Source organism: Mchenga conophoros, linkage group LG9 (assembly GCF_057382185.1).
Source record: "Mchenga conophoros isolate Kocher_MC1m ecotype Shallow Benthic linkage group LG9, M_conophoros_male_GT1.1, whole genome shotgun sequence".
Classification (NCBI taxonomy): Eukaryota; Metazoa; Chordata; class Actinopteri; order Cichliformes; family Cichlidae; genus Mchenga; species Mchenga conophoros.
Window position 1 is genome coordinate 8,369,369 of NC_140534.1, and position 10,398 is coordinate 8,379,766.

Genomic DNA, 10,398 nt, shown 5'->3' on the forward strand with positions numbered 1-10,398 from the left:
GTGGAAAATAAGTATTTGGTCACCTCAAACAAGGAAAATCTCTGGCTCTCACAGACCTGTAACGTCTTCTGTAAGAAGCTTTTCTGTCCCCCACTCGTTACCTGTATGAATGGCACCTGTTTGAACTCATCATCTGTATAAAAGACACCTGTCCACAGCCTCAAACAGTCAGACTCCAAACTCCGCCATGGCCAAGACCAAAGAGCTTGCTCTCGAGAAGATCTGCATGGAGGAATGGGCCAAAATACCAGCTACTGTGTGTACAAACCTGGTAAAGACCTATAGTAAACGTTTGACCTCTGTTATTGCCAACAAAGGTTATGTTACAAAGTATTGAGTTGTATTTTTGTTATTGACCAAATACTTATTTTCCACCCTGATTTACGAATAAATTCTTTACAAATCCTACCATGTGGATTCATGGATTTTTTTTTCACATTCTGTCTCTCACAGTTGAAGTGTACCTCTGGTGCGAATTACTGACCTCTGTCATCATTTTAAGTGGGGGAACTTGCACAATCGGTGGCTGACTAAATACTTTTTTGCCCCACTGTATGTACAATATATAATAGTGTATGCATTTCTGGATGTGTATACTAAATATTTTCCTGTGTGTGTGTGTGTGTGTGTATACACATTTTTACAAATTAAATAGTAAAAAATAGATAAATAAAAATAATAAAAAATAATAATAATAATAATAATAAAATATATAGAATATACAGAGTTGAATATGTGCAAAACAAGTGGCATTTATATACAGTGTGGAGTGCATAATGTTGAAGTTCCAGTAGTGAAGCTGAGGTGTCTATGACGTGTTCAGCAGTCTGATGGCCTGGTGGAAGAAGCTGTCTCTCAGTCTGCTGGTACGGGACCGGATGCTGCAGAACCTCCTTCCTGATGGAAGCAGTCTGAACAGTTTATGGCTGGGGTAACTGGAGTCCTTGATGATCCTCCCCGCTTTCCTCAGGCACCGCTTCCTGTAGATGTCTTGGAGGGAAGCGAAGGGAAGAATACACATAGTATGATTGATTGAAGTGAGCACACCTCTTTTCACACATGCCTAAAAAGTCTGTGGTACGTGTGTACCTGGAATAACATCAGCCATGTTTAATTTTATGTATTTGGCTGACTCACTCACTGTATGTCTGTCTTATATCACAGCAGTATATTTATTTCTTATCAGTTTGAAAACCTCAAGCTAAACCAATGACAGTGAGAGGAGAGTTTTAATGCAAACAGGCTGCGATATTATGATACTGTATGTCTGTCTTACATATCACAGTGAACATCTGTTCACATCACACCCACATCTGTGGGTGAGATGATAAGCACGTGCAGCAGGTAGCTGTGCCCTGGATGTGCCATGTGCAACTAAACTGTTTCCCATGATCCCTCCTGCGAGCTGGCTGGAGGTACACCTGGTTCCAAGGTTGGTATGCCTGGCCAGGGCGCGCAAAACGGCTGCAGCGGCTATTTTTACACAGACACACTTCAAACGGACTCAGCCCGCCCCTCCAACACGAGCCTCTGCTTCACGCTGACCGCGTCTGAAGCCAGGCCCTGTCGATCTGCTGTCAACTGCCCCTGAGCAAATCAAAGCCTGAAACTGGTAGAATCTGGATTTTCTTTCTTCAAATTATCGTTCAACTGCTTTTTACTCTAAGATTTATCCTCCATCGGACTGAAGGAAAAACACATATTTTCTTTACTGCTGCATTCGCAGCAGCTGGTTGTTCTGACGCAGAGCAATTATTCAAGCATAATAACCCGGGACACAATAATATTTCACTTAGAGAGATTTCAGTATTTCTATCAACACCAAGCATAATGACATCAAATGCACGTCACTGGAAGGACTCAGTGTTGTAATGCATATAATATGGAGCCACTATCAGGGACAAACAGAGACTGCAGCGTGTTGTGCGCTCTGCTGAGAAGGTGATTGGCTGCAGACTCCCATCTCTGCAGGACCTGTACACCTCCAGGACATTGCGGCGTGCAGCCCGGATCTCAGCTGACCCTTCTCACCCTGGACACAGTCTGTTTGACCTGCTCCCCTCAGGCAGGAGGCTCCGGTCCATTCGCACCAGAACCTCTCGCCATAAGAACAGTTTCTTCCCCTCTGCTGTTGGACACATGAACAATAACCACATGACTGTCCCCGCCACTAACACATGACCCTACGCTGTGTCACTTCATCATTTCATGTTTGGCACTGATCACCACCTGCACTCATGTATATATCTTTCTACGTAGCACTCATAATTCTTATTCTCATGTATATCTCATGCACATATCTTTCTTTCTACATAGCACTTTAATTCTTATTGTCTGCACTGAAGCACCGCAGCAATTTCCTAATGTTGTAAACCTCAACATCTGGCAATAAACCCATTCTGATTCTGATTCTGATTCTGATTATGAGTCATTACCTTTGGGCAACAGTGCCCTCTTATCTATACTAGATACATACATACATACATATACACAGCCAGACTACATTATGCATCCCATAATTGACTGCGGTGGGATGTGTAATTTGTTTATTTTGGCGTAATGATCCCAGCTGTTATAATGATAATGAGAAAATGCTCTCCAAATATAATCACCCTAATGACAGGACATTATGTTTATGTCCTGTCATTAGGGTGAATAGGGATAACAGGACAGAATATGAACGAAGAACACATTGTCAGAATAACATATGTTCAATTTTAACCTCATTAAGTCATCTATATATTCAAGCCCTTTGTTTTCTGCATGCCATTGTTGGGTCGTCTGTTCATTCTGCCCTATCTAGCCTGGTTCTATTATTTTGACCTTAGCCTTAGTTTTCGTCTTTGCCTGTTTTCCACAGTTATAGTTATAGGTCTTAGTACCTCTTAGTGTTTTGTTTCGTAGTGTTTTTGACAGTTTGCTTTGGTTTCTTGGTTTTCCCTGCCGTCATCTCAATAAAGGATCACTTTTCTGTTTAAACTTACTACTCCTCGTCATCATCTGCTTTGGGTCCTGTTTCCACATCGGGTGTGCACCCCGCCGTGACAGACAGCTTCATCTAGTTCCAAGGCCAGGTCTGTTGAGCTTCATTTCTTTCAATACAGAGGTGAGAGTTATGTTATGTTATGTTATATTTCCCACATTGTAAATCTGTAATGCAGTCAGCATGTCTCTCCAGTTGTAATAAATTTATGCCCTAATTGTGGATAAACTGCCATAATTGAGAAAATCTTGGGGGACGCTGCTTAAATGTGAAATAGATATACAAGCATGGGACAAAAATCCTGCTCCTTCCATCTAAAATCTATGTTTGTAACCGATTTAAAGAACTACAGTACGAAATTTTTTCACAATGTGCACTGTTAACCTTTGCTGTATTTTTCCACAGTAAAATACCACAAAATGCCCAGTAACTTACCTGAAAACATTTCTACAGTTAATTATTGCTTTGCATTATGGGTATATTAAGGTTATTTACATTTACTTACTGTATTTTTTTAAAAACAAAATTGCGATAGTAGTTATACCTACCGTTAACACATTAGCAGCTACTGTATTATGTGTGTTCGGCCCTCCCTGTACGTTCCAGTTTGGCAGATAGATAAACAGTTCTTCAAAAGGAGAGACATAAGAAAAACATATTAAAACATACATCTGGAACATAATATATTTCTCACATTACAAAATACAGACTGAAGACTTAGCAACTTGAACTATAGCTGGTATAACCAAGACAAATAAATGAAAACATGTTAACTCCAAATCCCGCTAGCTTGATGCTAACACACAATGAATTAGCATCGGCAATGCAGCTAACATGCCGGCTTCAAATATGAGAGTCAACAACCCATTTTACATCACATGCTTAACATGAACACAGAATATAATCGTACTTACAAGTGTAACCCCTGGTCAGCTTCTCTTTCCAGCGCTGTGTGAATAAAACTCTCTGGATGAGGATTTAAAAAATATGTTTTAAACTCATGCTCTGTGAGAGCGGACGAAGAGGACTTACCACAGCGAAAGCTTCATTGCTCCTAACGATAGGCAGGGGGGTAGCCCGTTTACCAGTAGCAGACTTCCGCTGCGGATTTTCAAAATAAAAGTTCCAAAATAAACCCATGGTTGCGATCCCAAGTTTAACAGGAATTTAACAACAACAAAACCATATTACAACAAAACCATATTCATTCTTTTACATCGTTACACAAGCATATATTTCTCATGCTCCAGTACAGCCAACTTCAGAGCTAATATTTTGTGTGCTGGTATCAACTTGGCCAGACAACACACACTGAATGCATGCTGGCCCCGCCTACCCACCTACCTCTACCAACCACCACTCCATATCCTGACTGACATGACCTGTGATCCAGTGATTGACAGGAGAGGAAAGGCCAACTTCGTTAACTCTTCACTCTTACGATATTCTCGAGAGGACAAAAGATTTTGCACCTGTTATTGTTGGACCTCTGTGTGGAAACTGCAAACGGGACATCATAAGGTAATGCAAAGGACTCTCCTACCCTAACATATTCGTTTATTAATTCTTAAGAGCATGTATAGTTTGTGTGTGTGTGGGAGGGCTTAAAATCGGTGTTAGCTTGGTCGAAATAGCACATTAGCTGAATTATTCTGGAAAAAATAGGTTGTGTGTGTTTTTTTTCTTTTCTTATTTGAATATATATTTAGATATATATTTTACACGGGGAGGGGCGAGGAACACAGGCGCAACGACAGTCTTTGTCTTTTTTTTCCCCGCCGAGTGTGGTGCATTGTCCTCCTGCGCTTCTGTTCTATGACTGTCAAGTCAAACCGAGTAGGAGGTGAAGCCCTGAGGGAAAAACGTAAACGTGACAGACTGGAGGGCGGAACTAATCTTGTGTCTGGGTTTCTGTCGGGAAGAAAAAGAAAGGCGAACTGGGAAGCAATAGGAAGGTGCCACTTTCGGGAAAAGCCCAGTATAATTCCTTCAATAAGTTGTCGCCAACATGAATATTGTGTGGAACTGAAGTATCTACAAAGCCAGGGAGGTAGCCGGTAAGGGAATGGTTGCTGACTATGGTAAAAGACTTTGAAGTGAGTTGCTAAAGAATCGCGGCTGCCGCTAGCATGTAGCATTAGCACTGTGTCGTGAGTTGGTCGCCTGTTTACGAGCGTGCCGCTCGTAAACATTGTTTATTGTTGGTCTGCATATGGAAGACTGTTAATGCTTGCATATGGTTAAGAGAAGCTGGTTATAAATACTATTGTTACTGCTCAAGTTCTAATGCAGATTGATTATTTAATTTAGCACTTTAATAGAAAGCAGTATTTCTCAAGGTGTATGTACAATTGTTAGTGAATTACGTAATTTGAGCATTTAAAAATACTCAAGCAAATATTGTACTACAAAGCTTATGCACTGCATTGATGTGTTTAAAAAAAAAGGAGAAAAAAAGAAAATGTGTTTGGGATTGTTTACAATATTTGCAGATGTGTGATAACAAACATAATTTGTATTTGGGTTTTTTGGTTTGTATTTAAAGGGTTTTCACCTATGGCTGACTGTGGCCGAAAAGAAGATTAAAGAAAAGGAAAAACAAAAGATCTGCCTGGTCATTGAGTGAAACCCAGTTAAACACCTGTGGTAGATGCATCAATCCCTTTCAAGCGGGGAAGCTGCACAAACTTAGAGAGTTTGACTAAGCAGCAGGTAAAAATACACATTTAATGAGAATAAAGAAAGACAACTTCTTTTTTGGAAATTTAGAGACTGCTAAAACAATCTTATCCAGTTTTGAGCTTGCTCATGTAGGTTAGCCTGCTTTATTTAATTTTGTGTGAGCTGCAGTACACAACATTAAAAAGTTAATGTGACATTAGGTTGGTGGCGCGAGGAACTCCAACCTAAGTTTAATATTTATTAATTTTTTAAGTGGGAAGGGGAGTATGGTTTTTTTTTCCTTTAATACAACGTCTTCCAGGGTCTTTTTCATAGGAAAACCATGTAACGTCTGTGTTAGGTTGGTCAAAAGAGCAATTAGTTGAATTATTCTCGAAAAGATGGGTTGTGTGTTTTTTTTCTTTTATTTACTTATGTAAATATATTTTTCAAGGGTTAAATAAATGCAACGTTAAATTAACAATTGTCTCTCTGTCTTTTCCCGCCCAGTGTGGTACATTGCTGTCCTCCTGCCCTTGCTGGCTGCGCTGACAGTGTGATGTAGCCTCAGTGTTTGTGTTTAAAGGCTTTTTCCACCAAGATGTCTGTTGAGAGAGAGATGACCTTACCCATCACACCAAGGGTAATAGCGCTCGGTAAATAAATAGTTTCCTCTTGTAATATTTTTGTAAAAAATCTATGTAATTATTGTGGTATTTGTACCCACAACAACTTACTTAACAGGGGTTTGTCTGTTTTATATTGTATAAAAATAGAATACACAGAGTTTGCTGCTGTTTCTCTTATTATACACAATGACCAACAGGAAAAAAAACAGCCTAACATTTCAGCACAGGCCAAAATGCCAAAACATTAGGCAGTTTTTTCCTGTAATTGATCATAATTTTCATGACATAATAAATAATAAGAGAAACAGCAGCAAACCGTGTGGATTCTATTTTTTTTTTTACAGTGTGAGGCCTGCTATCCAGCATTCTTGTGGAAACCTTATTTGTAAGGGTGAGCACATTGTCTTATTGGACTCTTGTCTGTTTTTAGGGAATAATTTCATGTCTGCAAGCCGCTGGATGATCAGTTTGGAGGGCAAGGTATTTTATGAGCCTGAGCAGATGCATGACTTTACCAGCACCCTTGCTGTCTTCTTTGCGTCATACTACGTTTTCAACCTTGAGTATCAGGAGTCAGCGTCCATCACACTGGAGATGATACAGAGGTAAATACTTTACACCATTAAAGCTTACACCATTTAAGAATGAAATATATGTGATAGCTTGACTACAGTTGCAGAAACATATAGGTTTGCTGTAATGTATGTTTTTAATTTTGAAATTAAAGCAGCCCTTTTTCCGTTAAAAGGTTCTTTTGTGAGGATCAATCCAGACATGGGAACAAAATGCCCTGCAAAACTTGGTACAAGCTGCAAGACAGGTCGTGTCGTAAAGAGGAAGGTTACAAGCATCAGCCCTCAGATCACCACCTTCCTCCAGCGGCTCTCTGAGTTTGAATGGAGGACTTCCAACTAGGTAAGAAGAGATGATAATATCTTTTACATAGCTGATAATTATATACATACTGTACACTCCATACAACAGTATGAATGATCTCAGACAGATGTGAACAAGTGAATAACCTGAGCAAACATGAATATTGATGATGTGTCTTTGACAGGTGGTGATAAAGACTACGCTGAACCCGACCATCCTGGTAACGGAAATCTAAATCCCATGTCACATTCTATTTCCTGGGACCCACTGATAATTATTATATTTTGTAAATGATTTTTGTTTTACAATTGTAATAGTTTATTTAATGTTCATGCTGGTGGGTTTGTCCTGTTTTTAGTGGAATGAAAAACTGTTTTCCTTAAAAAAATCAGACACAGAAAGGTGAAGGACTGTGTAGTTTTCATGTACGCTTCTATTTATTTTGGTTATTGACATTGTTTTTATTCAGTTGAAAAATGTTTTTCTTGTTAAAAAAATATCAACAAAAAATTATCAACAATAAATGTTGGTTTAATTCACTATTCTGAGACTACTTTATTGAATTATATTGTTTTTTGTAAATCAGAATCAGAATACTTTATTGATCCCTGGGGGAAATTATTTTTTGTTACAGTGCTCCATTTTAAACCAACATTAAGACAAGACAGACAATACGTTAACTAAGAATAGTACAATATATATATATATATATATATATATATATATATATACATATATATATACATACATACATACATAAGTCACTTATAAATAATGATTTGGAAAAGAAACATGTGTAGTTGTAGCAGCAAACAGTGTGTTAAGTGGATGCGTTGTACAGGGAGATGGCCACAGGCAGGAATGATTTCCTGTGTCGTTCAGTGGTGCTTTTCGGTAATCTCAGTCTCTCACTGAACGAGCTCCTGTGACTGACCAACATATGGAGTGGGTGGGAGGTGTTATCCAACATTGTCTTTATCTTGGACAGCATCCGCCTCTCCGACACCACCTTGAGGGAGTCCAGCTCCATCCCCACAACATTGCTGGCCTTACGGATCAGTTTATTAAGTCTGTTGGCATCTGCGACCCTCAGCCTGCTCCCCCCAGCATGCAACAGCATAGAGGATCGCACTGGCCACCACAGACTCATAGAAAATCCTCAGCATTTTCTGGCAGATGTTGAAGGACCTCAGTCGCCTCAAAAAATAGAGACGACTCTGGCCCTTCCTGTAAAGTGCTGTGGTGTTTTTAGCCCAGTCCAGTTTATTGTCAATGTGTACTCCAATGTATTTATAGTCCTCCACAATGTCAACACTTGACCCCCTGGATTGAAACAGGGGTCAAGTGTTTCCTGGTCTTCCTGAAGTCCACGATCAGTTCCTTGGTCTTTGCCACGTTGAGCTGCAGATGATTCTGCTCACACCACGTGACAAAGGAGTCGACCACAGCCCGGTACTCTGTCTCATCATCCCTGCTGATGCATCCAACCACCGCAGAGTCATCAGAAAACTGAAGATGGCAGGTCTCTGTGCAGTGGCTGAAGTCTGTGGTGTAGAGGGTGAAGAGGAAGGGGGAGAGGACAGTCCCCTGTGGTGCCCCCTGTGTTGCTGATCACCTTGTCAGACACACACTGTGGGAGACGTACATATTGTTCTTAATGGATGGTCGTCAGAATTTACACCCTTTTATGGTCCTCGGGACCCAAAATGGTCCCCATGCAAAAGGTGATATAGCAATGGATTTTATGAATTTCTTTTCACATCAGATCTTTTAAACAACTTTAGACCTATCCACTGATATAAAGTTTTTCATAATTTTTTTAATAATTTTTAGGTTTTTATGGCTTTATTGTCATAAAAACCCCTGTTTTTTTGGGGGTAAAAAATCATAATATGCAATATTTTTAAAAAATGAGTTGCAAATGGAACTACTTGGCATGAGGTTATTAGAGCCTTGGATAGGTAAAAAATTCATAACAGAATTGATTTGGATACTTTATTATTTTTGGAGCAATAAGAGTTTTTCAAATTTACACCCTTTTATGGTCCTCGGGACCCAAAATGGTCCCCATCCAAAAGGTGATATAGCAATGGATTTTATGAATTTTTTTTCATTTTTTTTTCACATCAGATCTTTTAAACAACTTCAGACCTATCCACTGATATAAAGTTTTTCATAATTTTTTTAATAATTTTTAGGTTTTTATGGCTTTATTGTCATAAAAACCCCTGTTTTTTTGGGGGTAAAAAATCATAATATGCAATATTTTTAAAAAATGAGTTGCAAATGGAACTACTTGGCATGAGGTTATTAGAGCCTTGGATAGGTAAAAAATTCATAACAGAATTGATTTGGATACTTTATTATTTTTGGAGCAATAAGAGTTTTTCAAATTTACACCCTTTTATGGTCCTCGGGACCCAAAATGGTCCCCATCCAAAAGGTGATATAGCAATGGATTTTATGAATTTTTTTTCATTTTTTTTTCACATCAGATCTTTTAAACAACTTCAGACCTATCCACTGATATAAAGTTTTTCATAATTTTCTTTATATTTTTTAGGTTTTTATGGCTTTATTGTCATAAAGACCCCTGTTTATTTTTTATTTATTTATTTTTTTTTGGGGGGGAAACCCGTAATATATATTATAAATATATTCTCAATCACATTCACACCACTCTCTTATATCAGTTCCACTACATCGAGACAATTTTATGGTGGTCAGCTGTTTTATTGTCATGCATTTTGCATAATAAGATAACCATGTCCTGCATTCAAAACCACTGAAAATGTCTATGGTGGTGCTGTACCTAATATTGTGCTCATTGGATCCAAAACATATTTTTCCTTTATTTTGAAGCCTGAGGCTTAGATCCATTAGGTATTCACGAGAAAAAAATTATCACATGTCAGGATTACAGTATATCGAAAATATGTGATTATAATGGGAGTCAATGGGACCCAAAATGGTACGAGGACCACAGATGGTAACACTTATGTGAATCTCCTTTACTATACACAACACCATAGAGGGGATCAATGAATTTTAAAAATAATGCTAAAATGCACATCCTAGCCAAGTTTCATGCAACTAGTCTTTAAAATGACTGATATATTGAGAATCAAAAATCCAAGGGGACCCAAAAGGGTCCCTTTTTTGACTATGACCATCTGAGGGTTTTAAATGTTCTTATATCGAATATGAATGTTAATATTATTTCATATGCTGTAAAAACACAATTACAGT

The 10,398-nt window shown here is 38.6% G+C and overlaps 2 long non-coding RNA genes across 5 annotated transcripts; one reads left to right on the plus strand and one right to left on the minus strand.

The window, feature by feature from the left end:
* Positions 1–487: 487 nt before the first annotated feature.
* Positions 488–4,050, minus strand: LOC146566705 (uncharacterized). The gene is made up of 4 exons (XR_014893823.1): positions 3,898–4,050; positions 3,532–3,611; positions 2,985–3,092; positions 488–990 (listed from the first exon to the last, which is right to left on the minus strand). It is a non-coding gene; the product is annotated as an uncharacterized LOC146566705 (long non-coding RNA).
* Positions 4,051–4,356: 306 nt separating this feature from the next.
* Positions 4,357–7,691, plus strand: LOC146566706 (uncharacterized). 4 transcript variants are annotated; one of them, XR_014893820.1, is made up of 6 exons: positions 4,357–4,504; positions 5,529–5,695; positions 6,155–6,300; positions 6,704–6,878; positions 7,022–7,188; positions 7,334–7,691. It is a non-coding gene; the product is annotated as an uncharacterized LOC146566706 (long non-coding RNA). The 4 variants fall into 4 exon arrangements; XR_014893821.1 differs by lacking the exon at positions 4,357–4,504 and adding an exon at positions 4,875–5,079; XR_014893822.1 differs by lacking the exon at positions 4,357–4,504 and adding an exon at positions 4,875–5,040 and having other exon boundaries at positions 6,155–6,287.
* The last annotated feature ends 2,707 nt before the right edge of the window (positions 7,692–10,398 follow it).